General features: G+C 42.0%; 1 protein-coding gene across 3 annotated transcripts in view; it reads right to left on the bottom strand.

The window, feature by feature from the left end:
• Positions 1-14804, bottom strand: part of BDNF (brain derived neurotrophic factor) — a 50002-nt gene that overhangs the window by 18300 nt on the left and 16898 nt on the right. Inside the window, exon 1 of one of the 3 annotated variants that reach the window (XM_063117341.1) lies at positions 4311-4529. The exons of the other annotated variants lie outside the window; for them this stretch is intronic. The gene's annotated coding sequence lies outside the window, so the exon portion shown is untranslated. Of the gene's footprint in view, positions 1-4310; positions 4530-14804 lie in introns of those variants that run through there. 3 annotated transcript variants of the gene reach the window in all.

Genomic DNA, 14804 nt, shown 5'->3' with positions numbered 1-14804 from the left:
TGAACCTTTCACTCCTAATTTATGTATTTCCAACTTTCCATTTTAAACCACTCAGCAAAAGGAAAAACCTGGTTTATTTCAGGGTTGTTGTTAGATTTAGGACCACGTTTTGGTGCCTTCTGACATTCCTTCCATCAAAAGTAATGTCTTGATGCTGTGGTAAATCCCAGAAAGGTAGTGTGTGGCAGAAATTCAGCTGATATAAAATGGGAAAACATTTGCCTCATGGCTTTGCAATGGACAGATTTTAGGATCAGTTACAGGGAGGTAACTTATCATAATTGATGAGAAAATACTTAAAAAAATAATAATAATAGCATCTTCAGTACACACATAGCAACATGAAAAAGAAAAAAAAAGTTGGTTAGTTTGGCTAGGGGCCAGACACAAGTGCAATTCTATCTTTGTATATGGAACATTGCTACAATGTAATTATGTTCAGTATTAGAGATGTACATAACAACCAATAGCCTTAGAGAATGTCTGAACGGGGACATAGTGTCTGTTGGGTCTATTCATCTAGCCACACAATGCTCTCAAGCCCATCCATAGGTTCCTGGACTGTGCAGTCTACCCAGGAGATGAAGAAAAATAACATCAGTGTTCATAGGAACATAGGAAGCTGCCTTATACAGAGTCTGACCATTGATCCATCTAATTCCAGTATTGTCAACACTGAGGCAGGATCTATACTACTACTGTATAATAGTAGTGACAACTGTTGGGGCCGTGACACATTCCATATACTATTTTCAAGCCGCTTTCCAAGTGTTTTATCCTGTTGGTCCAGATCTGGCCTGACTGGCATTGGCTCTCCAGGGTTTCAGGCAGGAGTTTTTTGAGCCTTACCTGGAGACACCAGGATTGATCCTGGGACCCTCTGCATGCAAAGCATATGGTCTGTCACTGAACTACGTGTCTCCCCTAATTTCCTTATTATTATTTTTTATTTTATTATTTATTTATATAGCACCATCAATGTACAATGTCCTTCTTTGTTTAATATTCTTCGTGCAAAGGAAGATCGATTGTATGAATGCCCCTAGGCAATGCTACCTCTGGGATGGGTCGTGTACCCGTTACGCATCGGAGCCACTCACCAAAAAGCAGCTTCCATGTGGCTAGCGTAATGTTTAAAGCACACCATAGACACACTCTGTTTTCCAGGTCTACGTGATCAGCACTGGATTTAGACCTGGGATACTGAACCTCAGGCCTGAGGTCCCAATCTGGTTCCCCCTCCCCCTCCCCCTCCCCACCCCCTTTCCCCAACCATCAATCATTTCATGGTTTCCTTGGTTTTGTGCAGTCCCCCCCCCATTCTGAGGGGTTGAAATGCCTCTCTTAAGGCTTAGTTAACGGCAGCAAGAGCTTTAACATGCTGGTATTTTTGCTCCACCCCCTTTGTTTGGCTCCACCCACCACTGGAATGAGTCCACCAAGATCTTATTTGAAGTAGGATTTGGCCCTCAGGCTGAAAGAAGTTCAATGCCCCTGATTAAAATCTTTAGTTGAGTCAGTTTTCCTTGAACATTCTTTATTTTTCACCCCAAAATATTGTGCACTTGGGTGGAAAATTCACTGCCTGAGTAGACAACCTGGATTGGCAAGAGCAAAGAGGAATGGGAAAAAGACACCCTTTCATTTCAAGACTTCCTCTTTCTTTTAAACTGCCAGAGCCCTTTGTAAGATGTCTGTTACCATTATGGCAACCAAGGACAGTGCTGGACAAGCTGTAGCAGCACCACAGAATATGGGATTTTTGGTAGGCCCTCATTGTAGCCATATGATGCTAGAAGCTGCTTTGAATGAAAGTCTCCCTTTGGTGCAACTCTTAAATGGATGAGAGACTGGATGCATGCATCTGGAAGATCTAGGCACCCCACACCTTTTTAACAAAAACGTACCAGTACCTTGGCATGAAAAAAAGGCATAAACATCGCCTTCCTCAAACTAATATCCCTCAGCTTCGTGTTACTCAGTAATATTACTCAGCTTACTTAGAAGTGCTTTAAAAAATGTGCAGGATGAAAGCTCTTTGCACATTGGCAGGGAAGGAAGGGACCGTGGGGAAATGCACTTTAAAAAAAAGATAATTTCAGCGAAGACTTCAAAGGAAGGAAGGCCTTACACGTTACTATCGCTGCTATCAAAGCAGTGATAGTGCCAGATTCAGAAAACACATTGAAGCAGAAGGGCACCTTTATGAAAGCTGAAAAAGAGGAATAAACAAAAACTAAGCCAGGAAAGCACCAGGTCTCCCTGATTAAGCACCAAAGGTTATCCACACAAGGAAGGAACCAAGAAGCCATCTACCAGAAAAAACCGGGAAAAGTGGGAGGAAGGTTCCACCTACTGAAATATAATTTAGGGCATTTCATTCATGCTACCTCCTAATTCTCAAACGAGGGAATTCGGTTTCACTGCACCCAAATAGGAGTGACATCTTAATTTTTTCACCTTTATGAAAGCATTCCTCTCACCCCATTATCTTTTTCCAGGTTTCCAACCCCACAGTGGTGCTGCTGATCTAAAGTAGCAGCTATCTTATTTGTGTTTCTCCATCTGCCCACCCCCCGCTCCCCGGTTAGGAACTTAAAATAGGTAGGCAACTCTTTCTGACTTACCTATAGCTACACAACACAACTGTGCTACTCCTGGAAGAGAGCCCCTCCCACTCTCTAACCATTCCGAGACACTGCTTCCCCATAGGGCTCATCTATAAATTTCACAGAGTTTTCTACGGGAATACTTGGGCTTCTAACCCAGAAAAAGGCAAGGCTGTTGATTAAAACCTTAGGGGTATTAAATTTTCCTCCTTCCTAATACATATGCTAGCTCCCTCCCATCTGTGTTGTTAATTAGTTCCTGACTGTAGGTTAAATGTAGGGCATGTTGTCACGAGCCTAAGGTGGGGTGGCCAGACCTCCTGCTATTGCCATATGGCTTATTTTTTTTAACTCTTCCCTTTCCATGCAAGGTTCTGATTTATAACAAAATGTAAAGACTAGAGGAGTGGGGAGGGGTGGGGGCTGCAATGCTTGCTCAAGTTCATTTGCAATGCTAAGTGGAAACATATTCTTTGGAAACAGCAGCTCCCCCCACAAACAATATTGATTTAAGACACAGCTTTGCACTCTCTCCTTCTCCCCCCCTTTCATCACACAGAGTGAAATCATTATCAAACGACAGGAAATAACTATCTGTACAGGGAGAAACTACTGCACAAAGAGGTGGTTATTTTTGCATGTAACATGCATCTGAACCCTGAAACACTAAATAAAATGGCACACAATTATATATTGCAAGACATCTTAGACTGAAATCCCATACACACTTTCCTGGTAGCATGTTCCCTTGAAAACAATGGGCCTTACTTCTGAGTAAACATGTATAGCATTGCCCTGTTCCTCTAATTAATTAACCCTTCTTCACTTGCAAAGGATGCAGGATCATTTGTAATCTGTTCATCCCTTTTTTATGCATGTAAACTCCTTTCTGGGGATTGTTTGACCCATGATGAGCCATGGAGGAGACATTTTGACTATGCAACCTCCAACTAGGGCAATCGGGCAGTTGCCATTTTATGCAAACCCAGCTACAGTGGGTTATTAGAGGGTAAAACAACCCTCACATAACTCTTGGTTTGTAATAGGGTTATGTGAGGGTTGTTTAACCCTCAAATAGCTGGGTTCACATGACATGACCCACCCACACCCAAACCAGGGGTTGCATGTTTAAAATCTCACCTGATATGCACCGCGGCTCATCATGGGTTTAACAAGCCCCAATGAGCCTGGCATGTCCTGCAAATTAGGCCACTGTAACCTTCTCTGTATGTAGTTAGTCTTTTCTTTTTTCTTTTTTTTTGTCAGTCTTAACATGTTTAGGTGACAGTTTCTATTCCTAAGAATACAAAGAATCTTATAGCATCTTAAAAACTAACAAATTTATTCTGGCATAAATTTCAGCGGACAGTGCCCACAAAAGCTTCTGCCAGAATAAATTTGTTAGTCCCTAAAGTGACATAAAACACTTTATGTTGGGACAGACTAACCCCTCTGGAAAGGTTTTTATTTCTGACTCTGATCCACTTAAATTAATGTTATGCAAACTTTCCCTTAGCCCTTTCAGAACAAACTATTATCCTTGTACACTATGCTTTTAAGATTGGGGTTAGGAACAGCATGGAGGGAAAGTGAGACTGGGATTAAGATGGAGGTGGAAAGAGTGGGCAGGTGATTCAGATCAGGAGGTGGATAGAATTTGGAGATAGTAGCAGAGACCTGGAAAGTATGAGGCTGGCTTACCTTAGGCAGCTGAAAGGCTGGACTAATTTGGAAACTCACAAGAGGGGTCTCTCCCTGCCCTCCAGTTGCAGACCATGCAGCGTGGGTTCCAAAATGGACGTTTCGGGTCTTCTAACTCCAACACAACTCCCCTACCCCAAGATTAGGCTGCATATTTATAGGACTCTTCCTGTGAAACTGACACTGTGGCGAGGGCCACTTTAGGACATTAGACAAGGGTGAAAACCAAGGTCAACCACTGATTAGCAGGATGCACTTTTACCCCTTGAAGGCAGGATGGAGATCTGTGTAAAACAAAGTTCAGGCACAGGCTTTCTGAAATTTAACCTGGTGCATCCCTAATTTTCTGTGGCAGAAATGAAGCAGGTGATCAACACAAAGATCAGAAAAGCCATGGATGACACCCTGCGCAGTTTGAAGGTCGACTTGGTATGGTCAGATGACACTCTGCTGGAGCTATCTGAAGGTCAATGGAGCATGAGGGTGCTGCATGCAAGTGGGTGCTGGTTTTTGGCTTGGAGGGAGTCTAAAGCCATGCTGGCTGAGAAATGCTGGGAGTTGCAGGACTTCTTTTTCTTTTTGAAACATGCTCAATAAAAATAGTATTAAAAAACAAAAAGCAAAACCATGCATAGGACTGTCCCTAAGTGGTACAGTTAAACTAAACTAACCTCTCTTGTGACTTGAGATGTTTCGTGGGGGATATTTTTGGCTAGAAAACCAAACTAGACAGTGGGGGCTTTTCTAGATGAGGCTTTTAACCCATGACTTTACTGAGCCTTTTGCTTCCAGATTCTTTGTGGGAATAAGATTGATATATTATTGCATTTATATCCCGCCTTTTTTCCTGCAAGGAACCCAAGGCGGCGTACATAATCCTCCTCCACCTCTCCACTTTATCCTCACAACAACAACCTTGTGAGATAGGTTGGGCTGAGAGTCTGTGACTGGCCCAAAGTCACCCAGTGGGTTTCTATGGCGAAGTGGGGACTAGAACCCGGATCTCCTGACTCCCAGTTGACACTCTAGCCACTACACCACACTGGCCCCTTTACACCTTTTTCTTTTCTTTCTTTTTTAATGGAGTACGTGACTTTCTCTGCCTTTCTATGTGTTCCATTACATAAGCACTAGGTGTTGTTGTGATATAGAGAATTGTACAAATGCACCAGGATTTCATGCTGCCATTCACAGAAATCCCAGTCTTTCTTCATTAGAAACACAAACAAAAAAACCACCACCACAAACATGCTGTAATGGCTGCAAAACATGGGAAAGGCCCTGCACCTACAAACTACCGTGAGTGAGGAATCACAAGCACACAATAAATGCCTTGTGTAGAAAGGCTGTGGCAGAAAGTGACCAGCTGAGATAAGAGTAGTGGCAGTAATCATTTCTACTGCTGCATTTGAGGCTCAAACTATGCAAGTTTACAGAAGCGTGGTGTGTGCATGCAAAGTTCAGGCTGTGTTTTCAATCAATCCACCTAGCCATAAGAGCTCCTGATGGGTGGGAAAGAAATTAATCCCCCTCCTCCCAGCACTACTGCTACAATCAACTTCACAGCCCTCAGTCTGAATGCATCCCCCCTTTAACAACACAAAGGAGTTCACCAGGAAATTGGGTAACAACACTGATTACACTGCAGGATTATCAAACAGTATTTTCAGCTACTGTTCCCAGCAATATAGGTATAAATAAACTGGTCTACTTTGCAGGGGGGGACACATAACTCTCTCTGTTAGCCACAGCACCTTCCCCCCTCCCCAGTATGGACATAATAATGGTGGACTTTATTTGCATTGGCAAGGTATTTTTTCAATGTTTACAAACTTTGGGGTGTTGCATGAAATAAGATCTGAGTTAGAAAGAGGACATTAGAAAGAGTTAGAAAGGGCTAAGCTTTATTTCGGGGTTTGATAAGCTATGTCTAATCACATCCACATAAAAATTCTGGGTTTGTCAATTGTTTTCTATGTAGAAGAATCACTTTTTCAGCAGAGATAACGCCTCCCACCCCCTGCCCAATGGATTCAAAATGAACCAAGAAGGCCCTTCTCCAGACTATGGATAGGTAACTCTGATTTTAAAAATAGATCTGTGTTTTCCTAAATATCTACCATTGCTATGCTTTCAGTCAACCACCCTTTTTGTTTCTCTGAGAACAGTGGGCAAATACTGCATGCACATTTTGCTTCAAATCTCTAGTTCTACAAGACCTAGAGATCTATTTTTGCCTCCCCCACTTTTAAAAGACAAAAAGAAATCTGGGTCAACTAATGGTGGAAATGGGTCCTGGGCTCAAATCCAGGTAAATCCCGGCCAAGTGAACAATAGAATAATTCTAAGAACAGGTGTGGATATTCCCAGGAAATGCCTTGAACTTCTTAATCATTAATTGATGGGGATTGTCTAGTACCTGCAGTTCCCAGAAACATCAGACTGATTGGTGATAGTAATGATTTAGGACATGGATCCCGCCAGGATTTGGCCCAAAGGCCTGGTTACTTGCACATTCCACTTTGTGGAAAGGTTCAACAGTTCTATACTTGCTCCTTCTCATTCAAAGTGATTGACTCATAACAACCCAGACAAGATCTTCATAGGCAAGATTTTAATCCAGAGACTGGGGTGCCTTCCCTTGTTACGCAGATGACTGACTAATAGCCCAAGATGAGTCAATGGGACCTAATGGCTGCGAGATATCCAGAGCTCTCTCAACAAGTGTTAACCATCAGAGCTTTGAGGGGTGGGGTATGTAGAAACTGCAGTTTGGGAAGCAGAGAAGGACAGAAGGAGAGAGAGGCAGCTGAAGGCTGGGCTGCTTGTCTTTGGAGATCTGATGGGAGGTAGCAGATTTGCAGCCTGACAAGTCTGGCTCGTCTCCCACTTAGGCTCTACTTGCACATTTGTAAACAAACCAAATATTACAAAAACACCATACGTCTTCCGTGATCTCTCCCGCAAAGGAAGCCAAACCCTGGTAGCGCTGCCCCTAGAGCTTCTCACAAAGTAGGGAGTGGGTAAATACTTTCTCTTACAGATAGCCCTGGTGATTATTATTTTTAAAGTTAAACCAGTACTGAACAAAGCTAAATGAATAGAACAGATGGTCCCAGAGTCGTACTTTCATGTTCTGGGCTCATTAATTTGAGCTTGGCTACATGGCCAGAGAGTTAGATTGGGCACAGGGTGATGTGTCTTGAATTCCCACTTCTGCCATGGACTCATTGTGGGGCTTGATTTCCTAGGGTGCTTTCAGATGAGGCTTCTATTGTACAATTGCAGTGCTCCACTTGTGGAATTATTCAGGGGTTCCATATGTCGTCTTCCACTTGAAACCCTCCTGAGTCTTTCCAGTGCTTTCTTCATTCTTATCGGGGTGGGGGTGGGAACTATTAAAAAAAAAAAAGATGGAATAGCTGCAATGCTTTTGGACTGGTAGCACTAAGAGCCCTTCATCTGGAGCCTCTGTTCTAGAGGTCGGAAAAGGGAAGGTCGGTAAGCTATATCACAGGGCTTTTCGTTAAAGGTGAGCATGATACAATTTGTAACAGCTTCATAAGTAAGTGCTATGAATCCTTTTGTTTTGTTTGGGCTGGCATCCCCTTGTAGGAATAAAGAAAGTTGTTGTTTTAATTCAGAATATATTAAGTATGAACGTTCGCAACAGCATGGGATAAAATGGGCAGGATAAAACAAGTACATACTTATATAGGGCTGTCTGTGATTCCATTTCCATAATTGTAGAACTTGGATATGCATCATCTCTTCAAATTATATTATAAAAACCATTTAACTAATCTAAATTCGCTTTTAATGTGTTTTTAATAAGTCTCTTATTCATACAAAGTGTTTCATAATGGCTTGGAAACTTCAGCCAGTACAAAATGCAGCAGCCAGATTGGTTTCTGGAGCCTTCTTTACTGATCAGATTGCTCTAGTTTTGTTCCAACTGCACTGGCTCCCAGTTAATTTCAGGGTGCAATTTGAAGAGGTAGTTCTTAACTACAAAGCCTTAAAAGTGCATTCTTAGACAGGAAAAAGAGTCCTACAACTCCCAGCATTCCCCAGGCAGCATGGCTGGTTGAGGAATGCTGGGAGTTGTAGGACCTTTTCCTGTCTAAACATGCATAGGATTACACCTTCAACCATTTAGGACCAGGATATCTGAAGGACCACCTCCTCCCATATGATCTGGCCTCCTTCAACATTTGAAGCCCTACTATGCATTATCCCATTTTGAGAAACATGGTTCATTGGGACATAAGGCAGGGCCTTTTCTATCGCTGCACCTAGATTATGGCCCTCCCTCCCTAGAGAGGCGTGGCTGGTTCAATCTCTTTTAAGCTTCATGCACACTGCTAAGATCTTTTTATTCCACACTTTTCATCTTTTTCTTTTAATTCCATGCTTTTTATCTCCCTGCTTTTAAACTTGGAATCAAGAAAAAGTATACTACTAGTTACTAGATGCAAAAGAAAAGAAATAAAGTGATAGGAAACTTGCTGAGGGGACTAACCATGGTGGAAAAAAAGCAGTGGTGTGAAGATCTATCTGAAGTAACATTTCTTTAAAACAACACAAGTCAAAGTTGCACCGGGTTTGCACCAGCTTATTTGATGCTTATGTGGAGAAGAGGTTACCAGCTGATATTGTTTCCAGGCAGGGCAGTCTTATGGGGTGGGATTAGAACCCCACCTAAATCTAAAACTCAGCCGATCCAAAGCCTTCCCTGGTCTGCTCCATCATTTGCTGTTACTGTAGCAAGGGCAGCAGAAGTCTTCACACCTGGAATCGGGGGGCTTGTGAAGATGGACCTCCATTTCTACCCGTGGACTTGCTGTAGATCTCTTAGATCTCTAAGAGATCTGCTGTATCCTATGGTCTGTATCCTATGATACCCTTCTAGTGGCCACAGGATTACAGCCTTAAGGATGTAAATCAACTGAGACTAAGGATTCATCACTCTCATAGGAAGTTATAAAGTTTATGTGGCAAAGTAAAGATAAAGAATAGGATAAACAAAACCAACACTATGATGAACCATTGGAGTTGGCAAAAATAAAAGCAGGAGACATTAAGTTGAAAAGGGAGAGGAAAAATAAAATGGATGATTACTGGGGAAAAGATATTTACAGAGTGGTTAAATAATAATTTGACAGTTTTGTAATAACCAAAGCCTCTTACGAAATAAGTAAAACTGTACACAGAATCATGCTGAAATCATGCATACAAGGGAAGAAAGGAGTGTGTGTGCGGAACTGGGAAACTAATAGGTTTCACAAAGAATGTATTTGGAAAGAACATGGCATACTGTTGAGTGGGTAGCTTGAAGGAAAATGAAGTCAGGGACAGTACCTCAGAAATTATGGGGAAATGGACACAGAAGTGTCTGCCAAATATGCAAGAGGCAGAGGATGAAAAAGCGTTGAATCTGTGGCACAGGAAGATCAGCAGCAGACTTGGGGAAGTAGTCCTTCATTTTGGACAGCAAGACAAGAGGCTGTTCAGCAACCTCATAAGCTGGGTTTTCCCCCCTAGGTTCATTGCAAGGTCCATTGGAATGGCAAACTTCTCTGAGATGGAATAGAGCTATATCTTCACAAAAGTGTGTAGAAGAATGTGAGGATGTTGGTGAAAGGGGAGCATTTTGAAAAGTATATGATAAATGATAACAGACGATAAGAAAACCTGAAGTCTTTGTAGAAGCCCTTCTGTTAGGTGGGGTTAAACCCTCCCTTTCATGATAGTAAAAATATAAATGACTGGTGGAAATGTACTTATCTATGTTGAAGTCCCAAAAATGAACTAAAGAAGCCCAGAGGTGGGAAATTGGCAGATGCAGAAAGATTCAGCTGGATGGGGTGAAGGAAAGGAGGGGTTGTGATGAGACAGACAGACACACCGACCAACTGACCAGTAGGGCATGCATAGCTGGAAGCAAATGGCATTGCTATTACTATGGCATTGGCGTGGTCGAGGGAAGGAGGGTGGCAGTCTTCATGGGGAAAGAGAAGGAAAGAGATGCAAAACTGGAAAATGGAAAGGTAAAAATGTCTTGGGCTCTGACAGAGTGCATCACTGAAAGCCAGTCGTAGTGAAGTGTCTGTAAATTTGGAAAGTCCTCAAAGGGCTTGTCTTCTCCTGATGCTAACAGTCATCCACTTGGAGTGAGCATGGGGGGCAGGTAGCAGTAACCGTATCTCAATAGATGTATGGGCACATAGCTCGGAGGGGAATTAAAGTTATTAGATAAGCTGCCATGTCAATGGGAGTATACATCTGTGGCAAGAATCCAAGATCCAGCTGGGATTTGGCAGTAAATGCAAGCTCTTTGTGTGGCCACATTTCCCATGCTGATGTTGATTATGTCAGTTCAAGAGGTGTGGCTATTTATCCCCTTAGCTCCTCTCATGGGATCACACGTGTGCAGAAGTGATCTTCCCACTCAGTTTCTTTTATAGCCCTGGATACGAGAGGAGCTGGATGTAGGAGTGGAGTAGATGGGGAGGGGAAAGAGGATTCTTGGGCCAGATCTACACCAAGCAGGATGTAACACTTGTTTGAAAACAGCATATAGCAGGATCTACACTACTGCTTTAAAATGGTTTATAACAGTTTTGACAACGGTTGGGGTCCAGGACACACAACAATATACAGTTTCCAAAATGTTTTCAAAGTGTTTTATCCTGCTTGGTGTAGATCTGGCCTATGGAATGTGTCCTGGGCCCAAACAGTTGTCAAAACCATTATAAAGCAGTAGTGGGGATCCTGCCTTGGAAAGGCAAGCTGACTGTATAGTTCCTGTTGTTGTTGTTGTTGTTACAATGATCTATTTCAAAATTATCATTTATCCTGCTCCTGGGTACAGTAAAATGCATTTTGTGTTGCATATACACACTCCCTGGGTAACCAAAGCTGATAGTGCAGGAGCTTCTTTGGTTCACCCTTTTTGCATTCCCCAATCTCTCCCACTCATCATCCTTTTATTGCCTTCTGTCCTACTCCAGACTAAAAAAAAGCCCTCTCAGCAAGCCTAGGCAATATTGATAACCTTTGTTCTGTTCATGAATTTAAATTCCCAGTTTTAACTATTTTAGCCAGGAGTACTGCTCTTTAAAACACCACAGAGGTCAGTTATGGTATGCTTAAACTAGTCATACAGGTTAGTCGTGTTTCATAATATATATTGTATGACTTTATGATACAATATTTTGGGGGGAGGAAATGCCCAAAAAATCCCACTCCATAACCAATCTATAGGATATTGATCCAAATTATTGTACTGGCGTTACGTCACAGTTATGACATCACTGTACTTCGAGGCTCAACTTTTGTAATGCGCTCTACATAGGGCTACCTTTGTGCCTAGTCTGGAAACTTCAACTAGTTCAAAATATGGCAGCCAGATTGGTCACTGGTACACCTAGGGGTGACCACATTACACCAGTTTTAAAATCTCTTCACTGGCTGCCAATTAGTTTCCGGGCAAAGTATAAAGTGTTGGTTATCACCTTTAAAGCCCTACATGGTTTGGGTCCAGGCTACCTGCGGTATCACCTTCTCCCGTACAATCCACCCCACACACTCAAGTCCTCTAGGAAGAATTTACTCCAACCAACAAAAACAAGGCTGACAACTATTACCCAGAGGACCTTTTCTTCTGCAGCTCCCACTTTGTGGAATGGCTTGCCAGGAGAGATTCGTCAACAGTCTTCCAGAATTTAAGAAAGCCATAAAGACTGATCTCTTCCGGCAGGCCTACCCAGTTGAATTTTAAGATGCCTTTTTTAATGGTGTGCTGCTTTTAATGATGCACTGGTTTAAAATGTTTTAATTAGTTATATGTATTTTTGGTGTTTTTATTTGTGTTGTACCCCACCTCGATCCAGAGGGAGAGGTGGGTAACAAATAAGTAGATGGTGATGATGTTACATCTTAAACACTTATTTATTCATGATGAAAACTGAAGATTGGCCTAACAGGGGAAAACATACTTAACTAAGACTGGAAGAATAAGAATACACCATCAGTATGTATGGCATTTTAGAAAGTTGTACAAGGAGATCACAATCTAAAGTTCAACACAGGGGAAACGAGAAAAGGAGGTGCTAAGTTGAGGCAGGATAAAAAGGAAAGCAATATGTGGGTATTTCAATTGCACATGCTTAAGTTTAGTTACAGGCCAAGTTATAATGGGAAATGGAATGGGACTGGGCTGTAGGTATGGTTTTAGAACATTGCACAGAGCTGATTAGGAGGCTTTAAAGTGGTTTTTAAAGGATATTTATACTATTATTCCATATAATAACAAATACAAAACTTTTCACTCTGCTAAAGAAAATTCAAAGTCTGATACTGAGGTGAATTTTGAAACACTTTATTTCTATTGTGAAGGCAGACTTCTCACTTCACCCTCATCCCTCCACATCCCTTCCCACAGGGGTGCTATGGGTTTGCAAAATGTTACACACAGTTACTTACTAAATGTAAATGTGAGGATCACATTCATGAAGATCAGACAAAATAGAAATCTGATGATAGAAAAGTGAAGCTTTTGATTGGAGAGAAGTACAGTTCACCCTCAAGGGGACAATCCCTTAATCTTGGAGATAAACTAGATGGGCCAGTGCAAAACCTATGTTGGGTTGCCAGGGCATAAGAACATAAGAAAAGCCATGTTGGATCAGACCAAGGGTCCCTCTTGTCCAGCAATCTTTCACACAGTAGCCCACCAGCTGCCCATGTGGAACACACAAGCAGGACAGGAGTGCAACAGCACCCTCCCACCCATGTTCCCCAGTAACTGGTGTACATAGGTATAGTATACTGGACATAATATATACTGTAGCTATTGTGACAAGTAGTAAAGGATAGCTTATCCTCCATGATTCATCTCATCACCTTTTAAAGCCATCCAAACTGGTGGCCATCACTACATCTTGTGGTAGAAAATTCCATAATCATGTTATATGTGAAGTATCTTCTTCATGGGATGACCTCAGTGAACCTTAGATTTTTATTAGTTTACTAACTGTGCTCTGTTTTGAACTTTCACACAAAGAAGAAACTTGGAACCAGCATCAGTATTATCAAAATCTGGGTGTAGAATGTACAGAGCAAATATCAGAATGATAAGCCAATTAATGAACTGCATTTGTGACAAAATTAGAATGCAAACTGTGTACTTTCTACTGGGCAGAAGCTCTGGGGAATGTAAAATATTAGAGTGAATAAGGTGTGGTGGCTAGAATTAAGGCATCTACGAACCAACCATAAACACAGCAGGAACATTCATTCTTTAACATCCTCATGAGCTTTCCTGCTAAATTGTTTCCTTTCAACTGGATTTTATTATTATTATTTAAACAGAAAACAAATCCTTTAAGAGGCTTTGCATCCTCAGTACTTGATGCATGCTTTCAGCATGAAACCAAGGCTCTGTGACACCTGTAACAAGACCCAGGAAATTTAATTTGCAAATAGTACCCTCCTGGTGAAAGCAGAAAGGTAAACAAGGACATAGTTAGTGACGCTGATCCTTGACATTTGACTGTTGATTCCATTGAAAAGGTGGAAAGGAATTAAAACTTGTTTTGCTGGGTTATTTTAAAAGGTGGGGACAAACGAAGTCTTGTCATGGTTTGTGATATCGTTGTGCCAGCACATTTATTCAGTATATAGCCTTGTCTTAACAACTTCAGAACACAATCCTATGTATGTTTAGACAGAGAAAACTCCTACAACTCCCAGCATTCCCCAACCAGCTGGGGAATCCTAGGAGTTGTAGGAGTATTCTCTGTCTACACATGCATAGGATTGAACCTTCAGTATCTTTATGATGCAAGTCTAAAGATGTGAACAGGTGCTAGTTCTAAATTTATTACTGGCACCAAACATGGGAGTTAGCACTATCCTACTCTGATATGAATTGTGTATAGAAAGATCTGGAACCTATGAAGCTGCTTTATATTGAATCAGACCATCGATCCATCAAGCCCAATATTTTCAACACTGACTGGTGGGGGCTTTCCAGAGTTTCAGGCAGGTTTCTTTCTTAGACCTACCCAAGGCTGCCAGAGGTTGAGCTGGGATTTTCTGGTGCCAAGGATGTGCTCCACAACTGAGCTGAGGAGTTCGTCCAGGTGCCCCCATATTCAAAGGTAAGGAGGGAAGCTACTGTGGAGTCTGATAACTTCCAGACTCGACTTCTGCAATGTGCTGTACCTTTGTGCCTAGTCTGGAAACTTCAACTAGTGCAAAATATGGCAGCCAGGTTGATCACCAGTACATCTAGGGGTGACCATATTGCACCAGCTTTAAAATCATTACACTGGCTGTCAATTAGCTTCCAGGCAAAGTATAAAGTGTTGGTTATTACCTTTAAAGCCCTACATGGTTTGGGTCCAAGTTACGTGGGGAATCACCTCCTGTACAATCTGCCCCACACATTCAGGCCCTCTGGGAAGAATTCACTTCAGTCAGCAAAAA

The sequence above is a fragment of the Elgaria multicarinata genome, chromosome 2 (genome assembly GCF_023053635.1).
Source record: "Elgaria multicarinata webbii isolate HBS135686 ecotype San Diego chromosome 2, rElgMul1.1.pri, whole genome shotgun sequence".
Taxonomy (NCBI): domain Eukaryota; kingdom Metazoa; phylum Chordata; class Lepidosauria; order Squamata; family Anguidae; genus Elgaria; species Elgaria multicarinata.
This window is presented reverse-complemented; position numbering and strand designations above follow the sequence as displayed.